Source organism: Bemisia tabaci, chromosome 8 (assembly GCF_918797505.1).
Source record: "Bemisia tabaci chromosome 8, PGI_BMITA_v3".
NCBI classification, from domain to species: Eukaryota; Metazoa; Arthropoda; class Insecta; order Hemiptera; family Aleyrodidae; genus Bemisia; species Bemisia tabaci.
This window is the reverse complement of record NC_092800.1, coordinates 15,587,970-15,608,376: the sequence shown is the minus strand read 5'-3', so window position 1 is coordinate 15,608,376 and position 20,407 is coordinate 15,587,970. Positions and strand designations below refer to the sequence as shown.

General features: G+C 41.9%; 1 protein-coding gene and 1 non-coding gene across 2 annotated transcripts in view; one reads left to right on the top strand and one right to left on the bottom strand.

Moving 5' to 3' along the window:
• Positions 1-20,407, bottom strand: part of Wnt10 (Wnt oncogene analog 10) — a 79,151-nt gene that overhangs the window by 19,243 nt on the left and 39,501 nt on the right. The window lies entirely within an intron of this gene.
• Positions 3,822-3,893, top strand: TRNAE-CUC (transfer RNA glutamic acid (anticodon CUC)). The gene has a single exon. It is a non-coding gene; the product is annotated as a tRNA-Glu (tRNA).

Here is a 20,407-nt window from a genome sequence, read left to right as displayed (position 1 = left end):
AAGAGCTTAAAACTGATTTCACAGTAATTTTCATAATTTTATTCTGATATGGGAAATAGTATAAAAATAGATTTAGAAGTGTCTGAACATTTAGAACATTTTAATGTCATTCATTTTGAACCTCCCACTTCCGAGAAACATGAGGATTTGCCGTCAAAAAATGTGGTTACATCTGAAAGTTGTGAAACTTCGAATTGAAAATTGTTTCTTCAGCAGGGAAGTTTGGGTCCTTTAAACCGACAATTTCACTAATTTACATCTAAAAATCAGCGAAATTTTGAACAGAAACTACTCAGGATAACGAATTGAGCCGCTTGAGTTAATTTTGCCACCTTGGAATGGAGTCAAGTTGCTTAAAATGGGAAACGACGAATTCTGGCAACACTGCTTTTCCTCCAATTAAATGTATGTGAAACAATCGATTCTAGGTGCACCAATCGATATTTTTAACGGATTTGAATGTGGGATAAACAGAATTGCCGACTTATATTCGCCTCTGCGCTTCCTGTAAATATCATTATTTCCCCAACCTTGGCAATATAAATTCCTTTCGGTCGACATTGTATACATCGCGCCCAACGACCCCCATAAAAGGCCTAAAGCTCCACCAATGAGAGATGAGCTCCAACATGGCAAACCTCTCTCATATAGACCCTTGTCAGAGGAGGCCATTGATACGTGCCAACTAATGCCATCTAACAGCACCGAAGTCACGTTCGGCCCGGCCAAGATGGTGCTCTCGGTTTAGCCGGGGGCTTGGTCTCGTAAAAACAGCCATAAAGCGGGCTCCGGGCCTGGCCGCGCGACAAAGACGTATCTGCTTCCCGACGTGAGCCCCAGAGGTCTGATACAGCAACCGCGGTGGGTCCCGCGTGGGAATTCGGATACGCGGGTGTTGCGGTATCATATGGCTGCGGGCCGATGGGCGGGAACTGCCAAGGCGTAAAATCGACGACAGCCAACGAGCCACGTCTCCGCGTGCTTTTCAGCGTCTCGTGCTAAACTGACCGCCATTTTGCCCACCAGAGCGGATCTTGGCCCCGGCTAAGTGTCCGGTTTCGATTTCTGCTCCGGTTGTCGTGTTCTGTCTTGCTGAGGAACAGTGCTCCCATTCCATGTTCGACAAAAGTTCCGAGGTTCGGAACTTTTTTGTTCCAATTTCTCCCACTCCATGCGACCGTCGAAAGTTCCGGAATTCCTTTCAGATTTTTCCTAAATTCGGAGGAAGTTCAGGAAAGTGCAAAAGATCCGGAACGTCCCGGCAATTTCAAAAGTTCGGAAACTTTTTCGTTCCAATTTCCCCCACTTCATGACCGACAAAAGTTCCGGAATTCCTTTCAGATTTTTCCTAAATTCGGAGGAAGTTCAGGAAAGTGCAAAAGATCCGGAAAGTTTGGGCAATTTCAAAAGTTCCGAAACGTTTTTGTTCCAATTTCCCCCACTTCATTACCGACAAAAGTTCCGGAATTCCTTTCAGATTTTTCCTAAATTCGGAGGAAGTTCAGGAAAGTGCAAAAGATCCGGAAAGTTTGGGCAATTTCAAAAGTTCCGGGAAAATTCAGGAAAATCTCAAAAGTTCCAGAATTCGGAACTACTCCCGGGAAATGGGAGAACGACTTACGAGCCTTCGGAAATCTCTCTTGATAAAATACGAATTTTCAGGAAAATTTGTGAAAATTTCGTTTCCAATTTTTCAGAGGATTTTACTCACAATTTAATCTAATATTTGAAAATTTCAAGGAGAGACACTCGTAAATTTGCTTGAAAATAAATATTTTATCACGAGAAATCTGCCGACCTTCAAATGTTCGTGCAGAGCACACTCGACTGGATCAGTAGTAGGAGTCGGGCAAAATCTGGAAACTTCGAAAGCTTTCATTTTCAAAAGTATGAAACAAACAAGTTAAAGAGTGGTTGCATTGGTTTTTCCGTAAAAGTTCCTCTCGGAGGCACGCCTTGAAATTGAATTTGTGACGGAATGAACGTCAAAATTTTCAATTTTAGCAAAAAATTTCATGTCCGATCTCTTATATTAGTTCGTTCCACTAGACCTATAGACCGGGCCGAGACCTATATATCTATCTATTGTGCCGTTTACGATGCCTGAATTGTGTCCCGTACGCGAGTTTTCACAACTGTATTCTAGTATTACTAGAATTGTAGTGAGCGGTATCGTGAGCGCAATCGCAAATCTTATAGCAGGATTCCAATCCCTTTTCCCCGTATTTCTCATACCTTATCATATCTTTTCCTAAAAAAAGTTCAAAATTCTAAAGAACTCCAACACTCTCTTTTTGGGAACTTACTTGCTACTGCACCATCACCGTTTTTCACCCACTGGAAAAAAAAAACACATTGGATCTAGAGTCCAGACTCTTGAAAACATTGGTAAGAAAAAGGACTCTTGATTCAATCAGCTTTAAGCTTAAATCAAAAGGAAATCCGCTCTAATTAAGAGGCTTGATTCTTGATTTAAGCTTAAATCTGATTGAATCAAGAGTATTTTTTCTTGTCGATGTTTTTAAGAGTCTGGACTCTATGTCCAATGTGTTTTATTTTCCAGTGCCTATCAATGTTCTATTCTCTTTTTTCTTATCACGACAGAAAAAGAGCGTGCGTTGACGAAGAGCGGGTCGCAGCGCAGCGTTGCATCGGCGGCGGGGGAGAAACAGAGCCGTATACATTTCCCATTAACTTAATAAACAGCTAATTGTTTGCTCTCACGTCGAGAAAGGGCGGGGGCGAGAGGCGAGGGGGGATGTAGGAGGGGGGGGGGGTGCACCGCACGGTCGACGTAACTTCCGCATTTGTCGCGCGGTCACCTGTAATTAGCGGCCGGCGTCGACCGCGGTCAGGTGAGGACGCCGAATACGTCATCGCTCCGCTACAATGCACGTCCCCTTGACCTAATAACGCCGATCGAGTCCACCAACTCAGGTACAGGGCCGTGCTGCACTGAAAAAAGTTACGGGCTGTACGGACATACCGTCCGTTTCGGGCTTAGGGGCCGAAAGTTCCAGGTACTGGACAGTGGCGTGGCGTGGATTGGGATGTATCGATTGTTATGCCATTTAAACCTATGGTAAAGAATCGATTATCACGGTGTTCGCTGCGAACACCCTGTTTATCGATCCTTTCCCATAGGTTTAAATGGCATGACAATCGATATATCGCAAAGCACGCCACGCCACTGGTACTGGAGCCGAAGCTTCGATTGCTCCGAGTGCTACGCCTGGAAGCTGCGGTCTCTGAACCCGGAACGTAGACAGTATGTCCATACAGTCCGCAAGCACGGCTTTCGCGGCCGGGGTTTTTTTTAAGTGTGAGGAAAAGAACATTAGTGCGGTTTTATATCGATGACCAAAGTGCAAAACCATTATTTATAATTACCATTGTCACGGAACTTCGTTTGCAAAACGCGCATTTGACTCAGTTTTCGCACAATGCACTCATTTTTGCGGAAGAAAGTGCATTTAGGAGCATTATTAGCCATGGCCATCTTGGTTTGATATTGGAATCTGAAGATTGGCGGTGGCATTTTTCTAGTGTTTTTCGAGTTAGATGGTTGGCTGCCCTTTTGGGCCATAAGAGCTTATATTTCGACATGTCCAAACTTCCCCCGTAAAGATACTTTACAGAATACTATGGAAATTAAGAGGAAAAATCAAAGACAATTTTGAAGCAATCACGTTGACTACTTTCCCTGAGAAAAATAAAGTATGGCAGGAAGTCTGCAACGTCCCAAACGGAATATCCAGTTTTTTTACTGTACGTCTTTGCACTCGAATAAATAATTTTATGTGATTGCACTTTCTCACCAATCCGGTATGGTCTAGTGGCTAGGATACCTGGCTCTCACCCAGGAGGCTCGGGTTCGATTCCCGGTACCGGAAGAAAGTTTTGCTACTTTTTTCTTACCTAGTTCATGTTAGGTAGGGTGGCCCTTATTTTTAACTTTTCGGAAATTTAAAGTGCGGAACCCTGAAAATGGTTCCATTTGATGAGGAAATAATGGGAAAAAAATAAAAATGGAGAAAAAATTTTTTTAAATGGCGCCTCAAAGAGCCTAAAGTTGCGAGCGTGGACGCGTTTTCCCGTCATTTCGAGAATTTGTTTCTCCCCTTTTAAATGTTGTTACGGCTTTGAAATTTTTGGAGGTAACACACTTTTCAGAGTACTTTACGGAAAAAATAACCCAATTATCCTCGTCCATTTTACAATACTCTTTTCTTCCCCTCAAAGTGGCTACGTCGTGCGATTTCGCCGATTTTCCCCAACAATCTCCCCGCACGGTGTGTCTTTTTTCTACCTTTCTAGAGTTTGCCAAGTTTCCTTAGATAAAACATGTATTTTTGAGGAAAGCTATTCTTCTCCTGAAAATTTCAGATATTTTAGATCAAATTGCAAATGAAATTGTCTGAAAAATTGAACAGAAAATATTTACAATTTTCCCAGTGAATTCAACGCTTGATGGCTCATACGGTGTTCATCCTAGCACGGCAGTGTAGGACTCAATACAGTGGCCTAATTTCGGCTTTTTTGACCCATTTTGGATTTTAACCTACATAAACAGAGGGCCTCTCATTAATTGAACTGTGAGGAGAAGATTATTCAGTGAAAGAGTAATAATATAGAAAGATGGGGGGAAAAATGCAGCGAAATTGAGACGTGCACCTGGCGGACGCCACGCTGCGCAAAAACTGAGTGATTCATCCGCGAAACCTGTTCGTCAGCCGTATGTACAATGTCTCCAACGAGGCAATGCTGCCGTGCTAGGGAAGAACGCCGTATGTCCATTCGAGAGTTGCCAAATTTCCCTCGACAAAGCATGTATTTTTCACGACATTCATGCACATTTTTCCTAGAAAATTTCAGATATTTTAGATGAAATTGCGTACGAAATTGTCGGAAAAATTGGAAGAAAAATATTTACAAATTATCCTTCAAATACGTGATTTACCAACGGAAATTTGGCAACGCCTGAAGGTTCATACGGCGTTCTTCCTTAGCACGGCGGAATGGGCAACGGTAGCCGCACAGACACGCAAATATCCGAATTAAGCGGCCGCAAAGTAATCACTCATAACGACCGTTCGATCGAATTAACGCAAATTGAATTCACAGTCTTCCTACTCCGCGGGCCCTCGGGCCGCAAGCGCAACTGCATTCTCGTCTTCTTGTGAGGGCCCTTTCAGCTGCTTCAGCGCCTCGAATCGACGCGATTTAGCGCAGTTGCAACATAGGACTGGACTGAAAAAAGTTTTTTAAATATAGGTATACAAGAAATCGGATTCAGAAAAAAAATTACAAACGAGAAAAGCGTCTTTCGGTTCTCGGTGACACAAGAAAACACGATATTTGGCATGAAGCGACGCGACGCAGAGAGCAATGATGATGAGGACTTGAGATGAAAAGGAGAAGTCCTCAGCGCGGCGTGGCGGTTGGCATGTAACACATATTAGCAACTGCAAGACTGTATGAATACTTCACGCATTGCGTCAAATACAGTGCGGTCGGCAACGCAGCGGTCGGCGTGAAATGCATAGCGCCTACAAAACTGTAGGAATACTTCACGCATCGCGTCAATCACAGTGTGGTCATCGTGGCGCCGCGGCGGAGGTTAAAATATTATTAAAACACATTTATGTTTGTTCTTGCATAATTTTTACGTTTATTTCTTACAAATGGAAGGCCTTTTTCACGCAGAGATACGTTTACGGAACTTAACTTTCGCGCAAAGTTCCGTGAACTTTTGATAGAAGTGTTGACAGGGCTTTCGCAAAAAATGTGTGCATCACGAGTAAACGCGTCTTATGCACCCCTCCCCCCCCCTCCGGCACGTTCACTTGATGGTTTTTATTGATATCAAAATGAATGAGAAGGGGGCGGCAAAATACAGGCGGTCCATAGGCGGCAAGTAGGTAAATCCGGCCCTGGCCGTGGCGTCGATTTCTCCGCATCCGGGTGCTGCGCCCGGAACTTTTGGCCTCTGAGCCCGAAACGCGGACGGTATGTCGATGTGGCCCGTAAGTTTGGCTTGCACGGCCGGAGTTTTTTTTTCAGCGCAGTTCACTCAATAGCTCCTCCTTAAACATGAAAATCCCAAAATTTCTAACATCTGCAAATTCTTGATTTCCCATTGAAAGCCCCCTGAATGACTTCAATTTGCCGGAGACTTGGCGACGCGGCTCGCGGGGAGACTGCGTGCGGCCAGGGGAGGTGTTGGCAGTTACAAGAGGATCGTCCGGTCTGGACCGCGCTGGAAGAGCAATGAGCATAATCGCAGTAAATCATGGTATTATACTTCATTAAACAGTTTGAGTGAGCCCAAACGTCCGCCAGCCCGCTCTGGCCAAGTCGAATTTCCATGCCTCGCACCGCCCGCCGCGTCGCACCGTCGTTGCCAGATAGTGCTGGAAATCAGCACACCTCCCCGTACAGCCCCGTGTAAAATAATCAATTGTATCGCCCAGCCTGGCAACCTTGCGTCGCACCGTCACCGCCACCGCACGGCACCCACCGCAGAGAGCTCGAAAATTTTGACACCTCCCTCTTCCGTGCCGTTTCCCGGCGGATAATCGCTGATTTTAAGACGAGACCGTGGACAACGCAACTGCGAGTAATTTGATTGCTTCAGTCTTCTCGCGGTGAGTTTTTAAATTGATAGACAAAGCAATAGTCAAACCGATAGACAAAGCTATTTACAAAGCAATAGACATAGAGGACATTGGCCGATCTCACCGGTGAAAGCGGGAAGTTGTAAAATGAGACCGTGGACAACTCAACTGCGAGTAATTTAATTGCTTCAATCCTCAATTGCTTCAATGCAACCTAACCTAAGCTAATCTAACCGGTGGCAAGTCATTTTTCCTAAAACATTTTTTCCTACTGCAATTTTTCCTAATACTTTTTTCCTACTCGTTTTTTGTCCCATCACAGTTAGTCCTACGAGTGAGATATCCTACTGGCTTTTTTCCTAGGGGCATTTGTCCTAAATTCAATTTTAAAACTAGGGGAGCGAGAAAGTAAAAAAACAACATAGGTACATCACAAGTTAAAGTTGTGGCCGCATGCCCGTAAGTAGTGGAGCTTCATCCTCCTCCTTATATTGAGGGTATAGAAGGCTCAGCTTGTGATGTCTCCTGTCCACGCGCTCATATTCGGCTCACTGAGAAGACTTTACTCTTTCTGCAACATTTCCCTCTACTCTACTCATGTTTACGTTTCAATTATTATTGGATTATTAGGACAAACATCCTTAGGAAAAAAACCAGTGGGACATCTCACTCGTAGGACTTACTGTAATGGGACAAAAACCGAGTAGGAAAAAAGTATTAGGAAAACCTGATGTAGGAAAAAAAAAATTAGGAAAAATGACCTAGCACCATCTAACCTAACCTAACCTAATCTAACCTAACCTAACCTAACCCAGTCGAACCTAAACTGAAGAAAAAGCAAAGTTGATGTAACATTCTGGATGTAAAAAAAGTGTGCGAGAACTTATGAAATGCTGAATTACCCGCTACAGCAGTTACGTTAGCAAATGCCAAGATGTAAAACTAACTGTTGTTACGGGTAATTCAGCATTTCATAAGTTCTCGCCAGAGACAAGATACCCTCTACTCGTATCTTAGCTATATGGTGGAAGCTTTGACTTTCGGGACTTCAGCATTCTACTGTTGACTTACCTACCTACATGGTTGATGTTTAACAACGTGTTGGCAGTTTCGTTTTGCAAACAAGTCGAAAATGGCCGAAGTTTGTGAAACTTGTTTGGCTCATGACGTCCCTTGGAGCTCATCATCGACCATGTAGGTAGGTCAACACCCGAAATTAGGGTGATGACTGATGCTCCCTAATAATTGTCCATAAGGAACTGTTGAATCCCCGAAAGTAAAATCTTCCACCTGTCGCTTGGAGGCAAGTGGAGGGTCTCTTGTCTCTGGTTCTCGCACACTTTATTTACACCAAGAATGTGTAATCAACTTCACTTTTTTTCGGTGTAACCTAGACACGAAAAAAAATGGCTTGATTCATCTCTACCGATTTCGGTCCATTGGATCTTATCCCTGACTTGGCATCGCCCTGGAGAGGAGACCTCACGCTGCCCATCCCGAGAAATGGAAGCCGCGGCCGGTAATATTATTCCGGATCCCGCGGCTCTATTAGGCTTATTAATGACGGTGGTAGCGCACGGTAAATAAGATCCTAAACAGTTTTACACCCCGAGTGCGAGGTCGCCCCGAACCGGTGCTATAAACGTAAATTATCCATCGGCCAGGGACACATCGTAAACCCGCCGAGTTGTCCGCCGCTCGTGTAATATTTACTCACCGCCGAGCCCGAGTTTTCAGCACTCATCGATTGAGTCATCAACCATCCACCACGATACAATGTATCGCGGAGAAACGCCGTATGAAACATTCAAATGTTGCCGAAATTCCCGTTAAAAATGTTCACTTTTCAGAAAGCTTCAAGATAGCTTCTCTTTGAAATTTGAAGATTCGTGCGTGAAATTCTTCGAAAAGTGCGTGGAAAATGGTCATAAATAATTGAGTCATCAATGATCCACTGCCGAGCCTTGTATTTAGGTATACGTATGAGGAGAAACGCCGTATGAAACATTCAAATGTTGCGGAAATTCCCTTTAAAAATGTTCAATTTAGGATAGTTTTTCTTTGAAACCTTAAAGATTTGCCGGGTTAAACCGTGCGTGAAATTCTTCAAAAATTGCGTGAAAAGTGGTCAAAAATTGAGTCATCAATGATCCACTGCCGAGCATTGTATTTAGGTATACTTATGAGTAGAAATGCCGTATGAAACATTTAAATGTTGCCAAAATTCCCCTCGGAAATATTCCATTTTTAGAAAATAAAGGATATCACTGAAAAAAAGTTCCATATGCACCGAAGTTCAGTGTTCCATATCATTCTAACTACTTCGGTTTGCTGAATTTCCAGTTTGTCAAACTCAACTTACGGTTCAAGCTCCATGTGCGGTAAAGTGAACTGACGAACAAAGTTTGGTCATACATGCCGAACTTTCGGTCACATGAAAGAAAGTTCAGTTTGACAAACCGAATTACGAATGATATGGAATACCGATCGTTCGGTTCACACGACCAAATTTTTTTTATTAGCAACTGTTTTTCCTTGAAATTCGAAGAATTGCTGGGTTAAATAGTGTGTGAAATTCTTCGAAAATTACGTGAAAAAATGGTCATAAATTGAGTCATCAACGATCCACGCCGGGCAATGGATTAAGGAATACCTGCGAGGAGAAACGCCGTGAGAAAAATTCAAATGTTGTCGAATTTCATTTTGGAAGAAGTTATTAATATGTCTTGTTGGAATTTTAAGATGCAATGCATTCAATTTTGAATAAAAATCTTCAACAATTTGAAGAGAAAATTCTCATAGATTGAGTCATCATAAATCCTCTGTCAAACAATGTAATAAGGAAAAACTTTGTCCAAATATTAAAACGTTGCCAAATTTCTCCCCATAAAATGTTCAATTTTCAGAAATTCTATGAATATTCCTCTCTGAAAATCTTACATGCATTACATATCAACGGAGTGTGATATTTTTACAGGTGTTCTACCGACTTGAGTCTTTCATACTCAAGGCTTCACACGATTGCATGCAATCAGATGCAAAAGAGCCCTGGTAAAAATTGACGATAAGAGCTGCGTTTCAAAATACCATAGGAATTCTTATAGCCGGCTAAAGAAGGCTACAGAAAATCATATAGCTGGCTGTAGAATGCGGAGAAAATCATACGGCCGGGCTATACGAAGCGATAAAAAATTATGCAGCCGGGCTATAGTTCCTATCGCTGGGCTTTACACTTTATCGCCTGGCTGTTGCTTTTTCGCCATCGATTATAAAAGGCTATAAGAATTTGTGGAGAAATTCCTGTGCTTTGGAAATCATTATGTTTGATACGGAACCACCTTAATATTTACAAAACACACATTATATTTTGCTTTAGTACATATGTTTTTTCATCAATTAAAATGAGAATAATCCATACAGGATGTGCAAACATTTCAAAATCATGAGTTGAATAACGCTGACTCCGCCAGTTTAAATATTATAGCCTAACACAAAGCGGAGCGGCGACGGACTGACGCCTTCAAACCTAACAGGGATACTTCACGCATTGCGTAACGCGTGAAGTATCTCTGCTAGGTTTGTAGGCAATGCGTGTTTCGCGCTGGCTGCCCGCCTGCCACGGCGCTTGAAGCAACTATTTCACACCACAGGTATTGCACAGTATCATACGAAACTGAAGGCGCTCTAATATATTAGCAATGGCAGGCATCCATCAAAAGTACGGAGCTTTCTTCGAAAAATAAATCAAGATACTACGGCCCAAAAAGAGAGCAGTATTCCAAAAACTCACTAAGTCCTAGCATCCGTAATTAGTAACGTTTAGCATACACTTTATCGCCTAGCTGCAGTTACTTAATCGCCATCGGCTATAAAAGGCTATAAGAAATTGTGTAGCCGGCTATAGAAGCTATTGGAAACCTTACAGCCGGCTGTAGGTCTATGGTATTTTGGAACACAGATTCTACTGCCAATTTTTACCAGGGAGCCATTCAATTACCAAAATCAACAGGGAAAATTTTATAAAAAAAAAACGTTAGTGCGAAAACTTGGGACTTCTAAAATATGTCAGATAGGTACGCATTAGGAAGCAAAAGACGAAGAAAAGCAAGGCGAGAGAAAAGTGAGTAGAATAAGGAAAATAAGAGAAAGAGGCAGAAGCAAAATAGGAGATAGAGTAAAGAAATAATCCGAGCAAAGTCTCTTCTTCCTGACTCTTTTTTTATTATTCTTTCTCTTTTATCTTCCTCTGTCTCTTTTTTCCTATTCTTCCTCTGGTTCCTTTCTCAGGTATTCTTTTCCTCATGTGCATCCCTCTTCTTCACCTACGGTTAATTTTTCCCCCATTCTTTTGACTTCTAATGCATTCTCATCCGACATATGTCTGGAGTCCCTCAATCTGAGTCAGTCAGTCGAGGGTTAAATGTGTCCAATTTTTCCCCGTGTCATTAAGTGGGGAGGAAAAGAAGAATTTTTTAAGTGAAGGCAATGCAGGAAGTCGGGGGGGGGGGGATCGGTGGACGTCACGGTGGGCGCGGCGCGGAGGCCCATGTAATGGTGTCTGCATGATTATACGCTACACATCACGTACCCACATGCTGGTACACCTTCACCTTCTGCAGTGAGCAGATGAGAAATCCGTAATGACCGCTTCTTCGACGTGACGTGCGTGACATCTCTCCTCCGAGCACGCTCCCGGAACGCGACCGCCCCGGCCGGTGCTGAGTTTTTGCGACCATATACAGGGTGTCCTAGCGGTCCGATTATTGAAATTGATAGACAAAGCTATAGACAAAGACGAAAAAAGGGATTTGGGGAGATCCTATTGGTGGAAGCAGGTGCACTGAAAAAAAAAAATCTCTCGGTGTATTTACTAAGAAAAGGTTAAAATTACCAAGAATTCAGGGTTCTATTTGATCATAGTTTTTTCTTGGTAAAATTACCATTTATGGAATTGGTATCTCCGATTATTGAAATTGATAGACAAAGCTATAGACAAAGACGAAAAAAGGGATTTGAAGAGATCCTATTGGTGGAAGCAGGTGCACTGAAAAAAAAAAATCTCGGTGTATTTACTAAGAAAAGGGTAAAATTACCAAGAATTCAGGGTTCTATTTGATCCCAGTTTTTTCTTGGTAAAATTACCATTTATGGAATTGGTATCTCGGTGAAATTATTGACTCTCTCGGTAATTTTACTGGACCCCGGTAAAAACGCCAATATATTTTTTTTATCGACTGTGGTAGAATTACCGAGATAAAATGGCAAAGTTACCGGGAATTGATTACCAATAAAAGTGGTATTCTTACCTGAAAAAACAGTAAAAATACCGGTTTTTAGGTAAGTTTACCTGTCTGTCTTGGTAAAGTTACCAATAATTGGTAAAAAAAGTGAGATGGTAAAGGTATCAACGGACCTTGGTAAAAACGCCGAGAATTTTTTTTCAGTGTGGTGGCAATGGACATAGGAGGTAGGTAATGGACTAACTAACGTCAACCCACTAATGACCCGATAGTTGGTCCATCATTTTCTTCCTTAGTCTGTAATAACTTACCATGTCAACCAATAACATCGCTCTATACTCCCTATGTCTTCTTTGTCTATCGCTTTGTCCATCAGTTTCAATAATCGCCCCGCTGGGTTACATTAGAGTACCTTTATAGCGAGAGTATAGACGGATGTGAAACTCCGAAAATCCATCAGGCCTTCACTAAAGTCTCCGCGAATAAAGTTAGGGCCCTGCAGAAATGCAGCCAACTTATGAATTTCAATTATCAAGAGCGATTTACTTATATGTCTAATTGTTAGGAGCCGTCATTTATAAAGCACGTATTTGACTCAGTTTTTGCATAAATTTACTCATTTTTGCGGAAGAACGCTCAATGTACATTCTTGGCCATCTTGGTTAGAATTGGAATCTGCAGACTCCTCTGACTGGCAGTGAACTTTTGTGTGTTAGAAGTTGGTCATAGAAGAATGGCTGCACTTTTGGGCCCTAAGCCCAAATTTTTTATCAATTTTTTACAAGAATTTACCTCATATTTTTGTTAATTAAAAAAATTGTTATTATTTTGTATTTGTTATTGTTTTTGTTAAAATTAACTCAACCTATCAATTTTTGACAAGAATTTAACTGATATTTTTGTTCAAAATCATGCCGATTTTTTATGTAATCAGAGAGAGCAATCAGTTAAATTTTCAGTTATAATTTTCAGTTATAGAAACGCTCAACAGTTTCCTGGTGAAAGTAGAATTCACGATCAGAAATTCTGCAACTTTGAAAATTAATTACTTTCTTTTGTCCGGGCAACAACGATTCTGTTACGTTCTTTCGTCCGCGGAATGACGAATTCACGGCCTGCATTGTTTCACTGATTTCGAGGGCTTACGAAGAGCTTCGAAATCCAAGGATCGACCGGTCTGAGCTAAATTCTCTGCTTCTGCGTTTCCAACGGGCGAAGTTAACGGATTTCACCGATCACCTTTCGTCGGAGATGAGTCCCGAAAAAACCGCTCGACGGCTTCGTGCGTCACACCGACTCCTGTGCGTGAGACGCTCCTGACCTTTCTTAAAACGCGAGAGCGACCCCGCTTTTAATCATAACCTACTTCACTTGTCGAGTGACGGCGCACAGTAGATCGAGTCAACGGGAGAGGTCGGACAAAATTTGGAAACTTTAAAAGCTTATAACTCCATTAAATCAAAACTTTGAGATTTTATAAAGGGTTCATTTGGTTTCCTCGTAAAATTTACTTCTGAAAGTATCCCTTAAAATTCAAAATGTGGCGAATTAAACATCAAAATTTGCAGTTTAAGTAAAAAATTTCATGTCCGACCTCTCTGATTGACTCGATCCACCGTGCGACGCGATTGTCGCATTACCTCCGTGTCTCGTCTCTCACTTGGGCCGACCGAGTGCTATTTTTTGCGTACTAAAATTACTTTAAATTCATGACAAATATTTTAGCACACACATGGGCGTAGCTAGGGGGGTCCTGGGGGGGCCTGCCCCCCCAGAAATCTCGTGGCCCCCCCTAGAAAAAACGGGATCCTCCATTCCTCACCCCCCTCGCTCTCTTCACCACGAGAGGTGGTCCCATGGCCCCCCCTAGAAAAATTTCCTAGCTACGCCCCTGAGCACACACGCCGATAATTTTTTTAGGCTCTTGCGGCAAGATCTGTTTTGATTCCTCCGATTACTTTTTAATCTTCAACCTGACGAGGACAACGGCTGAAAGGTCCTATTTGAAACTTTCAAGTGAAACTCCCAAGCCATGAGTTCACTCGTCAAAATGGAAGCTCAAAAGGAAGAATCTGGCCAATCAACTCCCGACTTTGAGCCATTTTAAAAAGCGGGGCTCTCTGCTAACTGCCCATTTGTTCTCTTTGGGTGGGTCGCGTGTTCGTCTGTCTCGGTCTTGCGACATGCATGCCGAGATTTCGGATTCGATCGACATGACTCGATTGAAAATTGAAAACGTGGACCGATCTACGTGATTCGATCGATTCATCGATGTGTCGACTGAATCACAAATTTGACGACCAATTCGCGGATTTATCGACCGGATGGTTTGTCAATCGACTCACAGGTTTTGATCAACCCAAGGGTTTTGTCCATCGATTTTGCAAACACTCTCAGGTCCAGCGGTGAAATTTTTTCGTGCATATTCTCTATTGGACGTATTTCTGCCAAACAGAGCTGTGTGCATTATGACGTGAGCCCTGTTATGCACGTATTCTTATGGGTCTCAGGGCTCATATCTTAATGCACATAGTTCCGTTTGGCAGAAATACGTTCTATTGTCAGTAATATGTGCTGGTTACACGCTTAAATTTCCATAAATTTCCGATCAAATGGTGACTGGTGCGCACCATCTACCATCAAACTGCGGCCTGCAAAAATTTGATGGTAGATAATGGAGCTGTGGGGCTCATCCTTCATCTGATTTCCACACAACCGTGCTTATTTCAATCAACACGCTGTTTTAATTAATTCTACTCATCAATCTAGATAACTCTCGACCGCCATCTTGGTCATCATTTTGATCGGAATTTGACGAAAATTTGAGCGTGTAACCAGCCCATAAAGGAACTCTCATGGCGCCTGGAATGTTTCGAATTTATATCTTCCTTACGATAGAAGATAGATTCGGAGGGATGAAGGAGCGATCCTCGGGCAAAACAGGAGCAGGAGCAAGTCCGAAGCCAGGTTGCGTTGATTGATGGAGCCGCGAAGGGGTCCTTTCATCACCACTCAACGACAACATTCATCATCACACGCTGCATTTGTTTACACATCCTCACTCACCGGCCAACACTAACAAATATCTTTATAGTCACTCGAAAAGCTCCCCCTTTCGCGGCGACTAATTCCGATACTAATTTCATCCACCGTTGTCGCTCTTAGCAAAAAAATACTCTTTTAATTTAAAAAAAAAATTAATTCTGCTCTGAAGACAAATGAAGAGGTGGATTCCTCTGCAGGAACTATCTGCAATTAAAGTTATTTTGCTTTAAATATAGAAAATGTGCCTCATTTCATGCCGTGCTAAGGAAAAACGCCGTATGAACATCCGAGAATTGCCAAATATCCCTCGATAAAACATGTTTTTTGACAACATTAATGCATATTTTCCCTTGAAATTTTCAGATATTTTAGATTAAACTACGGACACAAATGTCAGAACATTTTGGAAAATTATATTCAAGATTTTCCCTATGATTTCGGTTTTTATCGGTAGAAACTTGGCAACGTCTCTAGGCTCATACGGCGTTCTTCCTTAGCACGGCAGTACTCCGCCCTTTAGTCTTTAGAAGAGAGGAAAAGGAATGAGGAAAGGAAGTAATGAAAATAAATGCAGACGAACGAAAATTTATGATAATTGTCAGTTTTATACCCTACCTCTATAGGGAGGGCTTTAAATTTTTGGAAATTTCTCCAAATGGCGTTCAAGAGTCCCTTAGTGTTTTTCTTCATTTTACATCCTATCTGAATGCTCTTATCGACGGTGTAAGTCCGCAACCACTTATCTAGGTTTGCGACGTGGCAGACTTCTGTCATACTTTATTTTTTACATGGAGAACTACTCAACCGCAATTCTTAAAAACTGCCGTGATTTTTCTTCTCCGTGCGCAGGGCAGGATTTACCTACTTGCCGCCCATGGGCCGCTAGTATTTTGCCGCCCCCTTCTCATTCGTCTTGAAACATCAATGAAAACCATCAAATGAACGTGCCAGCGGGGGAGGGGTGCATAAGACGTGTTTACTGGTATTGAACACATTTTTTGGAAAAGCCCTGTCAACACTACTAGCAAAAGTTCACGGAACTTTGCGCGAAAGTTCAGTTCCGTAAACCTATCTCTGTGTGGACAAGGCCTTCCATTCATGAGAAATGAACGAAAAAATTATGAAAGAACAAACATAAATGTGGATTAATGATTTTAGCTTCCGCCGCAGCGCCTCGCAGACCGCACTGTGTGTGACGCGATGCGTGAAGTATTCACGCAGTCTTGTAGGCGCTATGCGTCTCTCGCTGATCGCACTGTGTTTGCCGCAATGCGTAAGGTATTCATGCATTCTTGTAGGCGCTATCCGTTTCACGCTGTCCGCAATGACCGCAATGTGTTTGATGCAATGCGTGAAGTATTCGTGCAGTCTTGTAGGCGCTAATATGTGTTACGTGCCGATCGCCGCGCCGAGGGCTTCTCCTTTTCATCTCAAGTCCTCGTCATCATTTCTCTCTAGGTAAATTGCGTGTTTGGTTTCTCTCTTAACTCGACTAATTAAAGGTGCTGTCTCTTGTATCACTGAAAGACGACAAAAGTAGAAATTACTATACTCTCAGAAAATTAGAGATTTTGTCGCCTTTTCTCGTTTGTAATTTTTTTTTTCTAAATCCGAATTGTTTTTATACCTACATTTTGCAAAATTTGCCGCATTTGCCGCAAAATTTGCAAAATGGGCCGCGGCCCATGTGGCCACCCCCTTAATCCGGCCCTGTCCGTGCGAGGAAAATATGATATTGATTTGTTCTTCTTTAAAAAAATGAAATAGGAGCGGAGATTTTTAAACACTGCAAACGAGATACTTGGTTGCAAACTCACACCGTCGTCATATTATTTGACACAAGAAAATTGATCACCAGGCAAAATTATGGCCAAAAAATCGTATACAATCCTCAAAATTCGACATGAGAAAAAAATTGAAAAAAACGGCAACCATGTTTAACCTGTTCCCTCTTGATGAGCCGCTCTTTTAATTTACCAGCACCTTACGTCATTTGTTTTTTCGAATCGCGGTGGGTGCGTGAATAGCTTCGCCCTAATTTTGTATTCAACGTTGACAGACCGTATCGAGATTCGCTGATTTTCTCATGATAATATCAATAATGCACGGAAATCACCGCTCAACTTGACAATATCTTCAAAGATCCAAGGGGTGCCAGTGTGATTTCAAGTTCAAGTTTACCCAAGAGTAAAATGCAGGAGAGCTCTCGTTGGGTTGATGCCAGAAAAATACGTTTTCTTAAACAACGATCGTGCCGAGTTAATGAAATTCTAATTGGGGTGAAACTGAGCCTTTTATATAGAATCGACAACAGCAGCGTGGCGTGCTTTGCGATGTATCGATTGATCTGCAATTGAAACCCATGGAAAAAGATCGATAAACAGGGTGTTCACAGCGAACACCTTAATAATCGATTATTTCCCATAGCTTCAAATGGGGAAATATCGATAATCATGCTCATCATGAATTCGTCATCTTCCGGCCAAAGTATCACAAGCGCCATGCGATGTTTAAAAATATCCGCTGCCATTTTATTTTCTTGTATAGAGAAATCGTTGGTTGTCTCTAGTCTGAGAAATTCACTGAATTTTATCGGCAGCACAAAGAAAATTTAGTGAAATTTTTGGACAACTTCGTTGAACAATTTCTCTGTAAAAAAATAAAATGGCGACGGAAATTTTGTAACGTCACATGGCGCTTGTGATACTTTGGCCGGAAGGTGACGAATTGAGGAAATAAAGCACGGGGGTTGGGACGCGTAGAGGCCAGGGGGGTGGACCCCCTAGTTTACATGAAAATACTTGACTCAAATGCCTGATTTGACTTTGAATATTGACCTTGGACGCACTCATATCTCTCGCCCGATCAATTTCCCTCAGAGCGGCAACGCTCGACAGATTGATTGGTATCGATCCCGGTAATTTGGTCGTAGGGAACGTCTTATTGAGACTTGGTCTTTTTAATGCGCTACCTTTCATTGGATGCATTATGTCCGAGCTAATTCGTACTTTCACACTTGTGTATTCTTTTATCTCGGCCCACTAATTCTTCTCGACTTTTGTTTCGGAGCCTCTCACGGCCCCCAAGGGTGCACTCCGCCCGCGCTGCTCCCGTGGGACCGATTCATTCTCACGGTCACTTTTCGCCCCGAAGAATGACTAATGAGATTTCGTCTACCGCTCCGATCCATTCTCGACTCTGCGGTTATGATTTTATCCATAACGGAAGGAAATGTAGTATCTTATCTTACTATATAAAAAAAATATAAGCCGTTTTTGTGTGTACGTTTGTGCCGATTTGCTTTCTGATTGATTGTTTGATTAAAAAATCAGAAAACGTCATTGAGAAACCCCGCGAAATTAAATTCCAAGAAATCGAGATAAAACGACAAAAATCAGCATAATTCTTCATTAAACGGGATAAATTGGAATGTAATGAGATAATTCGAGGTGAATCGGGACCGGTAAGTACAAAACAGGATATGTACTATGTATCGTTCTGTCTACAATTTAAAATCGCTGTTGTATCTAGTTAACTTTGTAGAATTAACAATCAGTGTGATCTGGACAGATAAGGATACAAAAGGATAGATATAGGGATAAAACTGCATCTATCCATACTAACGGATAAAGGGGAGGAATTATAAGAAACAGGGATAATCAGTGTGAATCGGGATCGATATAAGGATACAGCAGGATAGATAAGGATGAAACTGCAGTTCATCGAGAATTTCATCTCCTGCTCCAATCCGTTCATATCGGTTATGACTGTGTATGATTGTATCCAATAACGAAGGAAATGCGTATTTACCATAAAAATATATTCAACGGAAATACAAACGATAGACAAAGAAGAGATTAAGGAGTAGGTAGCGATCCTATTGGTTGAAATGGGTGGTCCTATATAGACTAAGGAAGAAAATGATTAACGACTATCGGTCTCCGTGGTTATCGCTAGTTAGTCTATTACCTACCTCCTTCGTCCATTGCAACCACTCGCTTTCACCAATAGGTTCCCTCAATATCCCTGTTGTCTTCTATGTCTATACCTTTGTCTACCAATTTCAACAATCAGCCTGCAGCTGATGATCACCCTGTAGTCGGATCCACGGATGCTCGCCGGTGAGGTGTTGAAAATGACAACAAAAACACTTTAAAATATGTTAAATTTCACGCGCGAGGGGTCAGAAATTTGTATGCCGCCTCCGTGGGAGGTCATTAGTGGCCGGCTCGTCGTATAAATCTCAAGGGTCGTCCAAGAGAGCGCGCCCCCGATGCCTCCGTTGTCGTTGGGGAGTCATTTTTATCAATGAACTGGAGCGGGCAAGCGTGTGAAAGCGCCGTGAATGGAGCCGCGGGCACGGGACATAAAAAAGAGACATCAGTGTCCTGTCCTAACTTGCTGAGGAAAAACACCGTACGAGCCTCGGGACGTTGCCGAATATCCTTGGGAAAACATGAATTTTTGGCGTATTTATCCTCCAATGCACTGGGAAAAAAACACTAGAAAAAAACACATTGGATCTAGAGTCCAGACTCTTGAAAACATCGACAAGAAAAAGGACTCTTGATTCAATCGGATTTTTGCTTAAATCAAGAACCAAGCCTCTTAATTTGAGCGGATTTCCTCTTGATTTAAGCAAAAATCTGATTGAGTCAAGAGTATTTTTTCTTGTCAATATTTTCAAGAGTCTGGACTCTAGATCCAATGTGTTTTTTTTTTTCCAGTGAAAGTCGCTTGGATCTTGGGTCCAGACTCTTAAAAACATAGACAAGAAAAAATGATCTTGATTCAATCGGACTTTTTGCTTGAATCAAAAGGAAATCTGCCTAAATCAAGAGGCTCGGCTCTTCAATTCAAGGAAAAATCGGATTGAATCAAGAGTATATTTTCTTTTCAATGTTATTAAGAGTCTGGACTCTAGATCCAAGCGACTTTTTTTCCAGTGTGGAGCATTTGCACGAAAAATTTGTTATGCTTCATTTCGAAGTGCTGAGTTCGCGATATTTTTCACATTTTTTCTAAATAAGGAAATTTTTTGAAAAATAGATTTAAGAGTGAGAAAATGCCCCGTCTTATGACGTCACTAGCACGGAAAAAATGTAATTGTTGATTTAACAATTTTTGAGCTAAAAAAAGTGTACGACATGTTTCAAAGTAGATTTTACAATACAATGAAATACTGTTAAATTAGCTCTCCACTATTGTAAAATGTACATTTGAACCATATCGGAAATACTTTTTAACAATTTAATTGTTAAATTAGCAATCCATTTTTTTCCGCGTGACGGAATTTCCAATTTAAATACATGAACAACATAATTAATATATGACATATACATCTGCATTATAGCAGATTCATTTTTTTTGTCATATCTCTTCCAATAATCGTTCACTTTACATATCATCAGAGATTTGGCAACACCAGAATGTTCATACGGCGTTCTTCCTTAGGAAGGTGGAAGGTGGAATCGGAGCGTCCTCGGTGGCCGGTACGCCACGACC